This window comes from Arachis ipaensis, chromosome B6, assembly GCF_059453495.1.
Source record: "Arachis ipaensis isolate K30076 ecotype BB chromosome B6, ASM5945349v1, whole genome shotgun sequence".
Taxonomy (NCBI): domain Eukaryota; kingdom Viridiplantae; phylum Streptophyta; class Magnoliopsida; order Fabales; family Fabaceae; genus Arachis; species Arachis ipaensis.
In genome coordinates, this window is record NC_142441.1 from 32,968,955 (window position 1) to 32,984,680 (window position 15,726).

Below are 15,726 nucleotides of genomic sequence, written 5' to 3' on the forward strand. Positions count from 1 at the left end.
GAGATATAGGCTCCGCACATTCATGCAGCAAGGAGTCTGCTACACCAGAGATATAGGCTCTGCACACTCATGCGGCAAGGAAGGAAATAACAACAACTGTCTCATCATAAATTATTCCAAAGATATAGTGTTGGACACACTCTTACAGCAGAAAAACTGCCACGCCGGAGATATAGGCTCCGCACACTCCCATATAATCCAATAATTTCATCATTCCTTTTCAAGTTCTCAACTCATCATAACCATCACCGGTTTCCAATTTCTCAAATTCATCATAAGCATTCCCATTTCTCAAAAATCTCTTCAACCATATACTTCACAACTCAGCCTTCACCAATTCAAGCTAGGATTTACACGGACCTTCCAAACCTATGTCACCAGCTCTAAACTCATAACTAAAATACCATTTTTATTCCTTTATTATTTTCTCCCTCGAGTCAAGACCCTAACACTGGCAAAAAGGTTTTAAACAAGTGTTACAGAAGTTTGCAAGCTTGCCGGGAAGGTAAAACGGTTAAAAATAAGGTTTTCATTGAAAAATAGGGCAGTGTGCATACACATAGGGTTGTGTGTACGCACGCCCAGAAGAGTTTTCCCAACTTGTGCGTATGCATGATGTTGTGCGTATGCACAACTTACAAATTTCACAGAATGTGTGTGCGCACCAGAGTGTGCGAATGCTCTCAACAATAGGCATATCCTTGTGTGTGCGTGCACACCTAAATCTGCGTACGCACGTTTTATTAAAATCACAGGGTGTGTGTGCGCACAAAGGTGTGCACACGCACAAGTAAGAATGTGGCCCCTGTTCAGAGCACGAGCACAGCAGTGTGCATACGCACACAAACCAGAACCTACAGTTTCTGCAACATCACAGAAATCAGATTTTTAACACCAACTTCCAACGATCATATCTTTTTCTACAAAATTCCGATTGCTATAAAATCTATACCATTTAAAAGTTCTTTGAATTATCTTTAATTTGATATAAAATTCAATCAATTTCAAAAACTGTAGCTCAAGATATATCTGCCAAAGTTTGCTAATAACCCATTTTTACCAAAAATCTTAAAGACTCAAATTCACCAAATCTCTCAATTCAAAACCAATTATTCACAACCCAACAATACCAAAATCTCTTAAGAATCCATACCAAACATTTCTCAACCATATCAATCATTCAATCATCTAAACCCTTTAATACTCACTTCATCCAACTCTAAATTCAACCTAAGTTCACATCCAATTTCCTCAACCACCATTCAAATTTCAACACCAACCACAAGATTCAAAACCCAAAAGGCACCAAACTTCAAATCTTCCAAATTTACAAGTCTCATTCATTTCAATCATACCAAAACTCAATCTTCCTCGTTCCTACACATTACCAATGGCACTTCTATCATTATTCAATCAAACCATACTTAAAGCATTTAGTTTCAAATCCTCTATTTCTCCCACAATTCCTACTCACAAACCTCCATTCTCACTAACCATCCCTCAACGATAAATCACATACCCCTCATTCCAAACCATCACGAACATTGTACATTTACTTATTACCATACACACCCATAATCCTCATGATAACTAATCACCATCAATACTCACCGACACATACAATTCCCAATAATCATCATCAACCACAATAATCAATAACAACCAACAATTAATATCAATTCAATCCTATCTTAAGGTCTACTAGCTTAAGTGTCCAGAAACATTACATATTACATAAAGGAAACCGAAACCATACCTTGGCCGATTCCCAAAATGCACCGAACACCAAAATGAAGCCAACAAGCTTGATCCAAAACCTCAAACCAACTCCAACAAACACCAAAACTCAATCTAACATCATAAAACATACCAACATCAAACCTAAGGTTTAAAAACAACTAAACACAAGGGTTTAGTGAAATCTTACCTTACCAACGAGATTAGGGGCAAAACCCAACAATATTCTAATGCTAGATCACCCCTAAACAAACAAAATCACAAAGTTTGCTCAAAAACCAAACCCAAAATCGCAAAAAAGTTAGGGCAGGAAACTAGAGCATGAGTTTCGAGTTCTTACCCATAAAACTTTGTTAGAAATAATGGGATCGACAAGAGCTTCACGTGGCCACAAATAGCTCATCAATCGGAGCTCCATAGCTCAAGTTATGGCTCCCAGAAGATGGTGATGAAAAGTACCACCCTCCCCTCTCTCTCAATCCGCGTTTCTCTCTCTCTTTGGTGGTGAAAATGAGCTGAAAGCTCATTTAATGAGCATATATATGTTGAGCCTTGGGTCCAGTTCAAGCACGATTTAACCCGTTAGCATTTTAGGTCCGTTTGGCCCAATTTGGGCCAAAACCTTTAAGATTAGTGCCCGATTTTCGATTCTAAATTATTTTTGTCCTTTAAAAACAATAAATTCAATTTTCAAAAATCTTATTTTCTAAAATACGCGGTACTGGACAGACTAGAGCTGGTACTGCCGGCTCAAGTGCCAGTACGCGTTTTTATAAAAACTTTTCATAAAAGATACATTTTTCCACTCAAAAAATTTATTGAATTCAAATTTCACATTTATATTTTAAAAAGAAAATTTCTATATTTTTGAACTAACTCTAGGCAGTTAAAAATTATTATTTTGTTAAAACGGTTATACGTGAAAATTTCAGTTCTTACAATGATGAATTTATGAATATTGAAAGTGATCACTGAGGAACATGGAATTACTGTTTGTTACGGGTATTGTTGAGACGTTATGCGCCTGGCAAGGACGGTTGGTTAATCCCGCTTGTCGAGGTTGCGGCGGTGGCATAAGGACGATTGGTATATCCCGCTTACGTTGAGATGTATGGTTCGTGGCAAGAGTATCCCGCTCGCATCCTTTGGAATTACTAGAGTGGGTGCAGGCACTATATCTTGGACCGTGTTCCGAGCACGATATCTCAGGGGTTCCCATTCTGAGACCGAAAAGGCGACATTTTTATGGAGATGTGTTGGGTTAGCAGTTGAACCGATGATGTGATATCACAGTCAAATAGGACAGGCATTCATCATGTGCATCTTTGATGAGTGGATATTTTATACACTTTTTGGCATTATTTTCATATAGTTTTTGTTATGTTTTGTTTAAGTTTTATTATATTTTAATAGGTTTTAGTGAAAAATTCACATTTTTGAATTCTACTTTGAGTTGTTGTGTTTTATGATGATTTCAGGTAAATTCTGGCTGAAATTGAGAAGCTTTGGAAAAGTCTGATTCAGAGACAGAGAAAGGACTGTAGATGCTGTCAGATTCTGACCTCCATACACTCGAAGGACCATTTCTGGAGCTACAAAAGTCCAAATGGTGCACTCTCAACGGCTATGGAAAGCTAACATCCAGGGCTTTCCAGAAATATATAATGGTCTATACTTTGCTCTAGAAATGAAGGCCCAAAACTGGTGTTCAACGCCAGCTCCCAACCACATTCCTGGCGTTGGATGCCCAAAAGGGAGCAGATGGCGTCCAACACCCAAAAAGGAGTCCAAAGCTGGCGTCCAACACCCTAGAGGGAGTACCAACTCGTGGCTTCACTCAAGCTCAGCCCAAACTTTCAACAAGTGGGCTCAAAAAATGGATTTTTGCACTACAAGACTAGTTTATCTTATTTCTGCAATTCTTAGTTATCAGATTAGTATATATAGAACAAAGATCATCCTTGTTAGAGATATTTGCCCATTCGAACCTTTCATTACTTTTATGTAAGCTATGAGCCACTAACCTCCTAGGTTAAGGTTAGGAGTTCTGCTGATTCTTATGGATTAACAATATCATTGTTCTATTTCAATCTATGCTTGATTCTATTCTAAGATGTATCTTCGTTCTTCATCCTAATGAATTAGGAGTGTAACTTGACCGTCATACCTATTCTACATGGGTTCTTGTGAGTCCTTGATGGGATAGTACTGAACCACAAGCTTGATTATATATCTCTTAGACGGCTAATCCACGACTTCGTTGGGAACTTGGAGACATCAGTTCAGCCAAGGTACGGGGTGAATAGGGCCTTTGTGGTATAGGCTAGAATCAGGAACCAGCATTCTCTGGTCCAGAAGATCCAACCTTATCGATGGCGCTTTGAGTAGGATCACCAAGGGAATGGACTGTTGGAGCTTCACCCTCGTTCAGATTGGATGACCACTGACCTGGCATTTGATCTTAAGCAGAGGAGATTAATGACCACTGACCTGGCATTAGTCACTTATAGCCTGCCATGGAATAAATCATCAGAAGTTGAAGTAGACAGTGGGAAAAGTTGATTCAGAAGGAGGAAGCATCTCCGAAGCCTCAACCGTTTTCCCTTGACCTTGTAGATGCTGAGGAGTATGTCCATCTTTCTTGAAGTTCTGTCCCCTTGGTCTGAGATGATCATCGAGTTCCCTACTAGTATTTCATCCATGAGTGTCCCTTGATGAGGCTACCGTCCTTGCATAATCTTCAACAACCCCTCACCGTGTCCACCAATTCAGAAAATCTCCTCATCTCCAATGGAGCCACAGCATGCCTGATATCCTCTCTCAACTCCACTTCGTATTTAATGCATTTCTATCCCTCATAAGACCCAGAAGTACCCTGACTTATCCTCAAGAACCTACAGAGTTTCTCGAACTTGCTGGTGTATTCTGCTATAGTCATGGACCCTTGCTTCAGCTTTAAGGGCTCCAATTCTCTGGCCTCTCTTAATGACCCATGAAAGTACTTCCTGTAGAAAGCTTCCTCAAATAATGCCCAGGTAATGTTCACGTTCTGTTGGTGTCGCAGTCGGTGCTCTCCTTGCCACCATTGCTGAGCTTCAGTATGGTTTGTCGAACCATTGAAAACCGGCGGGTCAGCTTTTCGAAAAGTAGCTAGAGTTCTCGGAACACCTCTCAAGTTATCCTCAGTACCTTCTCCCTTGTCGTTTCTGCTTCTGGCTGGTTGGGTTAACCTTTGCGCAACTTGCAGAGTCACAGCAGCATTCGCTTCCATGGTGTTCGCCAGGTTCACCATCGTCGCCATGAACTCGACATGGTTATCAACCGGTTGCTCATTCCTACTCTCTCATGAACGTGCTCGACCTTATCCGTGAGTTGCCATTGGGTTTTCTGTCTATAGCAAACAATCGATATCGAGGTGATCAGTCCCAATATCAAAAGTCTAGTGTTTCAATTATCCCAAACAGGCACTCACAAACAAGCATGCTATGAAATATCAAGTAGATAACCTAATAGCATCAAAGAAAATACACACAGAGTATGCAATGAAGCACAATCGGTCCATCCCTCAGGCCCACGAGGACGAACTGCTCTGATACCACTAAATGTAACACCCCAATTAGCCTAAGCTTTACCTCGCATCGTAAAGCAAAGATTAATCAAGGATTACGACAGTTCTAAGCTCATACATATGATATATATAGAAGGAATAATATTATCTAGAAGCCTGATAAAGGATATAGCTCAAAAACAGGATTTAAAAGTGCAAAACAAACTAACGAAGCGTCTACCTTAAAGCACAAGGAACAGATGTGATATAAACAAAAATAATAGTATAATAGTGTAATATCATAAGAAACTAGCCACGGCCCGCGGAGTTTAAGCCGGCTAGCCAAATATACCGACAAAAGGAAACTGAAGTTTAAAAATGGCTTATACAAGTTTTGTTCTCTCTCAAATACAAGCCTCTAGGCCAAAACAAAATACAAAAGTGAGAGACCAATATGAAACAAACCAAAAAGACTCCCTAAAAGGTATCCGGATCCTCTGCTTTTATCACCAACCAAACAACTCACCGAGGTGGGTTGTGACCTGCATCTGAAAAACCCAACAAAAATATGGTATGGGAACCAGAGGTTCTCAATATGGTAACAATACCCAGTGATGTAGGATATAAGACCTCGGGACGCCAAAGGCAATCCTAGACTCCATATCCATCACAAGAATTCCAGCTTAAAGCATTCTAAACCAAATAAGCAGAATATGTAAAACCTTAACAAAACTTAAGTCGTAGCACCATAAAAGGGTAATCTATCTTAGGGGATTTCTACTCTAATCAAACACCATTGTCCCACAGCCTTCACCAACCGATCCGCCATGCGATCCCATCGCCACCGCCTTCCGAACCTCCTCAATCCCAGTAAAAGCACAAGTATATACAATACAAGTAAAACACAAATAGAAGCATATATAGCAAATAATACAAATAGCAATTAGACATGTTATACAGATAGGGAAAACAATATCAAGTCGGCAAAGTAAACAAACAGGTAGAAAATGTATATGATGAATGCCTGTCCTACTGGCTGTGATATCACATTGTCGATTCAACTACCAACCCGACACATCTCCATGGAGATGTTGCCCTTCAGATTTATGGTGTGGGAACCCCCGAGATATAGTGCTCGGATCACTATCCAGGGTTTTGCGCCTGTACGCTCTGATGATCCGAAGGGATACGAGCGGGATCTGTTGCCACCAACCTCACATCTAAGTGCAAGCAGGATGAACCACCGCCCTTATGCCACCGCCGCTACCTCGACAGGTGGGATCCAACCTCGGCCCCTGCCGGGTGCATAGCGTCTCAAAGTCTCAATGAAAAAGTAGTGCAATGGTTTCCAAAAAAAAATTTAGTATAAGATGGATCCATCACTTCATTTAGAGTCCTCGACACTTTTCAACCACTGTTCATTCACATTTCAGTTCCGAACTCAACAGTTCCTTAATTCTCATCTCATTCATCAACCATTCATCACATAACATTGAACCACCTTTAATACGCCAGAAACCTAGGCCTCTGTTTTCTAAATTTTCCCAATAATATCGTCTAAAACCTTTAAATCCTTTCCCACTTTTCAAGTATTCAAAAATATGCCCAAGAGTCTTAAAAAAGTGTTATAGAAGCTTACAACCTCATCGGAAAGGTGAAATAGTTGAAAACAAAGCAAAATTTGAGAAACAGGGCGTGTGCGTCCACACAGGGGTGTGCGTGCGCACGCCCAGGAAAATTTTTAAAAGTGTGTGTATGCATAGGGGTGTGTGTACACACAGGTGTCAAAACTTAAAAGGTCTGTTCACTCGCACAACCTGTGCCAGCGCCCCCAACAGACTGGCCTCCCCAACGTGTGCGTGCGCATAGATCTGTGCGTATGCACAAGTTGCAATTTTCCATTGGTGTGCGCGCACACAAGCTGTGCCAGTGCTGCAAGCAGACTGCCTACCTCTGTGTGTGCATGCGCACAGGTCACAATTTTCACAGAGTGTGTGTGCGCACATACGAGAAAACATAAAATTCTGTAACTTTGCAGATTTTCAAATTTTCAACACCAACTTTGAATGATCATAACTTCCTCTACAAAATCCCAATTTTCACAAACTTTATATCGATTTAAAGGGCTTTCAAAAATCTTTAATTCTAGATAAGTTTCATCAAATTTTGAAAACCAAGGCAAAATTTATGATCAGACAAAGTTCACCAAAAATCAACTTTTACCCAAAACTTACAAGAATCTCAATTTACCAACTTTCATAACCCAAACCAACCAAAACCACGTTAATCCTATCACATATCAGAATTTACCATTTTCCATACTCCAATTTACCACTCCACCATATATAATCATCGATTCTCACTATCAAATACATAATAATACCCTTACTAACCATCATCATTATTAATTTCAATATCAAACTCCAACATCATACTATCAACATCAATATAGCCAATTATCAACAATCCCAACACTCACCTTCAATTACCAACAATATCAATATCTATCATCCATTATCAACCACATCAACAAACCCTCATCAACAACAATAAATCACACATTCCTCATCAACCTTTATAATCATTAAATACCAACAACCTCATCAACAACACTAATCATCAATACTCATTAACACCAATAATTCCCATAATCATCCTTAACCACAATATTCCAATGACACTAACAATTAACATCAATTCACATATAATCATTCATACACCAACAACATTCAATCCTATCTTAGGGTCAACTAGTCTAAGTGTCCATGAATATTATATACTATATAGAGAAAACCGAAACCATATCTTGGCCGATCCCCAATATGCACCAAAACCCTAAATTGAGCCCAAGATAAGCCTTCAAGCACAATCTAAGCCTCCAAGAATCTCCAACAAGCATCAACAAGCTCCAAACTCACCATAAACAAGCTATATGTACATAAACAATCATAAATCAACCTAGGGCTCATTGTAATTGAAATTTCACAAGAGTTTCAATGCCTCTTACCTTTTCCAACAGATTTGGATGTCAAAACTCAAAGCTAAGCAAGGATTAGAGTGAACCTAAACATCCAAAATCACAAAAACTCACTTAATCAAAAACCCTAGATTTTCGAAACTTTGAAGGGAGGAACAGAAAAGATTTCGTGGTTACCTTACTACTTTCTTGGGTGGGTCTTATAGAGCTCGTCTCAAGGAACGCGTAGCCATAAACGGTGCGGCGATAGAAGCTCTGTAGCTCAAGATATCGCGGAAAGAAGAGAGGGGTGAATAGTGTTTCTTCTTCTTCCTCCTCTCCTCGCAAGTTTCTGTTATGTGTGTGTGTTTAATGAAGAATGGGTTCATTAATGAGCCCTTATATATGTTGGACTTGGGCCCAACTTGGGCCCCGTCCAACCCGTTAGCATTTTTAGCCCGTTTGGCCCAACTTCGGGCCAAACCTTTTAACACTAACGCCCAGTTTTCCATCTCTAATATTTTTCTAAGGTTTTCGGTTGTTTTTACTGCTTCTAGCGCAGCACCGAGCAGACTTGAACCGATTCGATTGCCGGTTCGTGATTTTTTACGGTTTTTCATAGAAAACACATTTTCTGACTCAGAAAAACCTACTGAGTCCAAGAATCATATTTAAATCCCCAAATTCTCATCCTAACTTTCCGGAATTTAATTTTCGAAAAACTAGTGTCTTTGATCTAAAAAATTTTAAGTTTGGTGTCTTTTAGTTGTTTTTTTTCTTTCTTCATTAATTCAAAATAATCAAAAATCTTTTTTTTTCTTTATTCAAATTTTTGAAAATCTTGCTGTTTTTTCTTATCTTAATTTTAAAATTTTCAAGTTTGGTGTTTTCTTGTCAGTAAAGTCAAATTTCAAATTTCAAATCTTATCTTTTTCAAATCTTGTCAAATCTTTCTAATTTAAAACTTTTCTATCTTATCTTCTTTTAAATTTTAATTTCAAATCTTTTCTTTCAATTTGATTCTCTCCTATCTTATATTTCTTTTTAAATCTTTACTATATTTTCAAATTTGATTTTCAAAATCTTTTTAATTTTAAATCTTATCTTTCTTAACTTCCCTTTAAATCTTTTTCTTATCTTTATCTTTTTAAAACTTACCTAACTTATCTTATTTTTCATTTTAAACTTTTTAATTTCAAATATTTTTTTCTTCTTTTTTCGAAAATCACCTTTCAATTTTCAATTCCTTTTAGTTAATTTACTTTTAATTTCCCTCTTGTTTTCGAATTAAATAAATAAATAAAATAAAAACAAAAATATTTTAATTCTAGTTTCTCTTTTTATCTCTTATAATTTGAATTCTTCTACCCCTTTATTCGAATTCTTCTTCTCACTCCTTGTTCCGAGGGTTACCTGAAACTGAAGGTCGATTTCGGATAAGATTTGTTATTGTGGCCGGAGCTGACGCGTCCGACTTGCTGAACTTTGGGATGTTGCTGATCCTTGATCATCGGAGGGGGTGGTACCTCCTGCAAGAGACTCCGATGCTTAAGTTAGCACGGGCTTTAAGCAGGTTTTTTGTGTAGAATCAGAGTATGAGTTATACCTGGGTGCTCCAATGTATTTATAGTAGTGTGGGCTGACCTTTCTAGATAAGATAAGTTAGTTATCTTATCTTATCTTTGAGTGAAGTCATCTTATCTTTTAGGCCAACCACCTTTGGAGTGGGCTGTGTCCTTCTGTTTGGGCCTATTTGGGCCTTTATAGTAATTTGGCTGAGCTCTTTAAGGAGAGGTCGGTGGCGATCCAACCTTAAGAGGTCGGATGTTCCTGTCTGAAGTCAGCCCGGGTCGCATAGCTCGACCCGGAGTATGAATAGTGCCCCTACTTGGGCTCGATCTTACCCTTAAGGTCGTGTCTTTAGACTTCAACCCTTTGAGGTAGTCGAGCTCGAGCATTTTATGTTTAGTCGATTTCCCGTATAACTCCTGCTGAGACTCCTTGAATGCGAAGCGTTTTTCTTCCTTTACCTTTTACAGCGTACGTTTGCACTTTCTTGAGAACGTGCGAGGGTTTAAAGCTCATTAATTTTCCTTCGCTGTTTTTTCTCTTCCCTTTTTGCATTTCATTTTGAATTTTAAAGAATCATTTTTCCATTTCTTCTCTCCTTTCTCTTTGCTCTTTGTTTGTTATTTACTGTGGTGCTTCATTCTCTTGCTTTCACGCCCCCAAGCTTTCCATTTAGTTAATGCCTGAAAGCAATTGTTTGGTCACATATTTCATCATTCTTTTGGCTTCGAGCAGTTATCGTCTTCTCTTCTGTAGGTTAGTTTTTCTTCTTTCTGTCTTTTCTGCATGCTTTCATTATAAAGTTTTGATTTTGTATTTAAGTTTTGCTCTGAGAAGCTTCTGATTCTTTCTGCAAAAAGATTGCATCTTTGCGTCTGATTGTTGTTGTGACTTTTTCCCTGTCACTCCTGTTTGAGAAAAATGTGTGCCTTCTGGTAATCTTGCTTTCTGTAGGATTTTTGCTTGCCGCTGTTCCTGTCTCCTTTCATCCTTGCATGACCTCTTCTTGTACAGAGCTTTTGTTTGAACTGTTGGTAGAGAAAGGTTGTAGCTTTGATGATGAACTGTTAGTAGAAAAAGGTTGTAGCTTTTGATGATTTTTGCGTGGTCTGTTAATGATGGTGGCTTTCTTGCTGTTTGTATGGAGTGACGTTACCAGAAAAGATTTGATCTCTTTGTATTTTCTATTGAGAGGTGTTAGGGCATAGACTGTCGACTTCCCTTTTTCTGAATGGTTGCCTTGTTGTTGCCTCCAAAGGGTGTCCCTAGACTTTAGCGTGAGTCCTGGGGTTTCCCTTTCACTGCCATATTTGACACTTGCTGATTACTTTTTATTGTCCAAGTTGTTTGGTAGTAATCCATTTCTTCTTTTTCTTACTGTAGGGATAGTTGGCCTATGTCTTCCTGAAAAAACATTGTTGAGATGTCTACTAAGATCCCTGACGGCATGTCTGACTGGCTGGACTCCATAGTCTTAATATGTGTTACCGTGACTGACCCCGAGTACTGTGTGAGACTTAGGAGGTTCCATAGGATTTGTAGTGATAGGGATGAGGAGAAGAATTATGAGTTGGTGTTGCCTGACCCTGAAGAGAGGGTTAGTTTCCCTCCCTTGACTCAGGGAGAACGGTCCTTTTTCTATGCTTATGACTACTTTTTTAGTCATTTGAATATCACCATCCCTTTTACCACTTTCGAGACCGACCTGTTGTGGTCTTGCAATGTAGCCCCTTCTCAGCTCCATTTGAACTCATGGGGTTTCATAAAAATTTTCCAACTGTTGTGTCAGGAATTGGGTGTCCGACCTACCCAAACTCTCTTTCTTTATCTTTTTGTGTTGACAAAGCCTGGGATAGCTAAGAAGAAAGTCTCTTGGATTTCTTTTCGAGCTACTCAAGGGAAGAAAGTTTTTTCTATGTATGATGAGTCCTTTCGCGACTTCAAGAACTATTACTTCAAGGTCCGAACTGTTGAGGGAGCTCGGCCATTCTTTTTAGATGAAAATAATGAACCCACCTTCCCTTTATCGTGGTAAAAGGATCCAGTAGTAGTTAAGTACTCTTGGGAGAGCTTGAGCGAGTTAGAACAAGCCTTTGTGGGTGTGTTAGAGGAGAACTGGGGGGAGCCTCCTCACCTGGATACGAAGAGGTTTCTGGGAGATCCTTCCCTCCTCTGTGCTGAACTGGGTAGTGGCTGACTTCTTTTTTTGATAGCTTTCTTTTTTGTCTATTTGCCGATTTATCCCGTTCTTACTTGTAACTTGGTTTTGCTGGTTTCTTTTTCAGAAATGGTGAAGACGACAGACTCCATGAAGGCCTTCCATCGGGCTAAGAAGGTGACAGCCGCACAAAATCTGACAGCGAAGACCTCTGTAGAAGGATCCTCCCTATTGCCTTTGAGGAAGCCGACCTCGGATGCTTCTGGGCTGAGGAAGGTCATTCCGACTCCTCAGGTCCAGTCGGTCCCTTCTGATCCAATTCAACTGACTTCCAGTGCTGCCTCCTCTCCTACCGCTGCTGGTCCTCCCCCAAAGCGACAAAAAACTCTTGGTTCTTATGATCTAAATGCCAATGATTTTGATGGTGTGGGTTTTGCTACCGAGCTAATTGCACCCCATGGTAAGATTCCTTTGGATGATATATCTATTCTCCACCACCTTGATTTCGTCACAAGTAATAGTATTCGGATGGCCAATATAGGTGCGTCTTTATCGTAAATTATTATGGAGTCTTGATGAGATAAGATTTTGCACTGGTTTGGATTTTTTCCACTCAAGATAACTTACGTTGCAAGTATAGACCAAACCGGCAAATTAAATCCCAAACATCAAAGTTTAATATTTCTAATTTAAACTGAGAGTCTTTCAAACTTGGGTCGTTCTCCCTAGGATGCAATAAAAGAACTAAGAGATGATCAAAATTGGAAATTAATGCAAGCAAAGGTAAATAGGATCAAAACTAGTGAATATGCTATAAATGCAATGAAAGCCTTGACTTGGGAATGAGGATCCAAGGAATCCTATCATCGCCATAACTACAACTATGGTAATTATGATGAGTCAATCTCGCCTAGTCAACCCCAACCATCGAGGAGTAAGTCAAGCAAGCATAATTGACCTTAATCCATAAGTCCTAGCTAACTTACCAAACTAGTTGATAAAAAGAGTCATAGCGTCAATGGAAATAAGAGTCAACTAACTACCCAAGAATTACCACTAAATGTCGGACATTATGACTCTAGTATCCTAGGAATTCCAACCTCAAGCCAAGGTGGAAAAATCTACTCAAAACTTAAAGTTGGAATTTTCACAAATACCTTGTGTTCATAAAAGTAAAACATGGAAAATTGCAAGGAAAAATAACAAACTATAACCAACTATCAACAATACCAACAATAAACATCCAAACAAGCATAAAGAAAGCATTGAACATTAAATTCATCAATCAAAACTTCAAGAACTCAAAATTGCAATTATAAACAAAGTGCTTGAACCAAAGGAAATGAAAATAACGACAATGTAATTAAAGAGTACTTACAATTAAAGATGATCAAAATCCAAAATTAAGCTTGATATAAAATGCTACATGAAAATGGAAAATGAAACCCTAAGAGAGCAGTGCTACACTATTCCTACTCCTACTCCTAATTACTCTCTAAAACTATCTAAGTGAGCCCCCTTTGTTATGTGTTGATTTCCCCTTATATAGCACTCGAAATTCAGCTCCAAGCCTTCAAAATTTGGGCCAAAAGCCCTCAGAAAATGCACAGCACCCGTTTCATTAATCATATGGTTAAAGCAAATCGATACATGAATGTGCACCCATTTTTCCCAAATTTTCACTAATTAACCAAAACAATATGTTTCTCTACCAATGCTTCCCAAAATTTCCCCCACACTTAAATGATACACGCTCCTCAACCTAAGCTAATCAAAGAAGCAATTCAAGGTTATTCATGGTTTTTCGCTTAAGGTTGTGATGTGCTAACAATTAGAACAAAGGGGATTAAAAAGCTCAAAATGGGCTAACAAGGGTAGATGCAAGGGTAAGGCTATATGGGTGAGTAAGCTTAATTCAAAGATGGCCTCAATCATGCTAAATGCATTCAAGACATCAAACATCGGAAATAAAGAATCAAGCAAAACCAATATCACAATCATAGAACGAGAAAAATCACCACTATGAACAAAATTAGTGGCTAGAATGTGTAACCACTTATTAAATCTCAAAAACTCACAAGGCATTTTGTTCTATCTCTCTTCTATGTTCCACAAAAATTCATTCAAGCAAGTTTAAAAACAATTTTCCAAATTAATTCAATAGAATGCCCTAAAAACAAAATTCTTGGAAAATCCTTGTTGTTTTTTTCACCAAAATTATTTTCTATATGTATGTATGACGTGATGGATGCAATTTCAAAAACTTCCCCAGTTCTATTCCTAATTTTCAACAAGCAAAAATTAACATGAACAATCAGGATTAAAATGAACTAGGTGCTATACTATTCACAACATCCAATCACAACTTCTATCTATAAAATATATATCATGCAAAAGATGCAAAATGCAATAGCTATAAACTATAAAGAAAATGCAATGCAACAATAAAAAATATTCCAAATATCTACAAGAAACATAATAAAAGAAAACAAAAATAAAGTGCAAAGTATTCGGGAAAAGAAAGTTTACACCTCAAAAAGACGAATCCTCCCCCACACTTAAGCGTTGCACGGTCCTCCGTACACAAACACGATCCGGGGGGGAATGTCTGTAAGGTGCTCCATCTTCAGCTGACGGATGCGGGGGCTTGGGTTGTGTGGAAACCGCCAAGTACAAAGCATTCTTGGCATCTCCATCCTCAGTTTCCTTATCCTCTCTCAGCTCCTTGCCTTCATGTCTCATCCTCGAAAAGAAGGAATAAAGCATAATTAGAATTCATAGGCAAGTAGCACAAAAAGGTAAAGGAGAGGGCAATTAAGCATCTAATTGAGGAAGTTGCATAGTGGTGTGGAGTACACACAATGGCCGGCTAAAGTGGCATCCACACGATCAAAAAGTAAGAATGAGTTCCTCAATTAAATGTCCTAAGATGCAAGTAAGAGATAAGTGTCATTCAGGCGCATGCAAACTTAGGCAACTATAACAAGAGTGAATTGAATGTGGTAGTTATTGGATATGAAAGTTGTGCAAGCGAAAGAACAAAATTGATATAAAATAGCACAACTAACAATAACTAATGCAATGATGAAGAGAACTACCTATTTATCCTTAAGAAGAATTAAATAATCACATGGGAAGGTGCTTGCTACAAAAAGTGACAAGTCTTGATAAGAATTAAGTCAAGTCAACTCAAACAAATGCAAAGCATTAACAAGGAGCAAATACCTTGTGATGTGATTATATTGACTTAAAAAAACCATGATGAACAAGCAATTCCATTCAATTCACTAAATTCAATATGTACTTGTTAAAAATTGCACCAAATAAGAGACAAAAAGTCAATTTCGAAATCAGCTTGGTGCTAGTAACTCAAGACAATGATCAAGTACATGATTGAAATTTCAATCCAAAATAACATTATAATCATTCAAAAGTGCACAATTCTTAATTAGAATGCCAAATAAGGATATAGTCCAACACATATGGTCATGACAACATATGAATTAAATAAAAAGTTCATTCATGCATTTAAACAAACACATTGTATACGGTGCACATATTCATCAATTCAAGCATCAACAACCCATAAGTCAAAATTTGAACACTTGTAATGCAACAAACAAATAAAGCATTAAGCAAAAGTTAAGCTAAATAGCCAAAATTAAATAAAGAAAACAAAAATTAAGCAAGCAACTAAGCATAAAAAGGAAGATTAAAACAAGAAAATTGAAAAGATGAAGAATAGAAAAGAAAGGGATA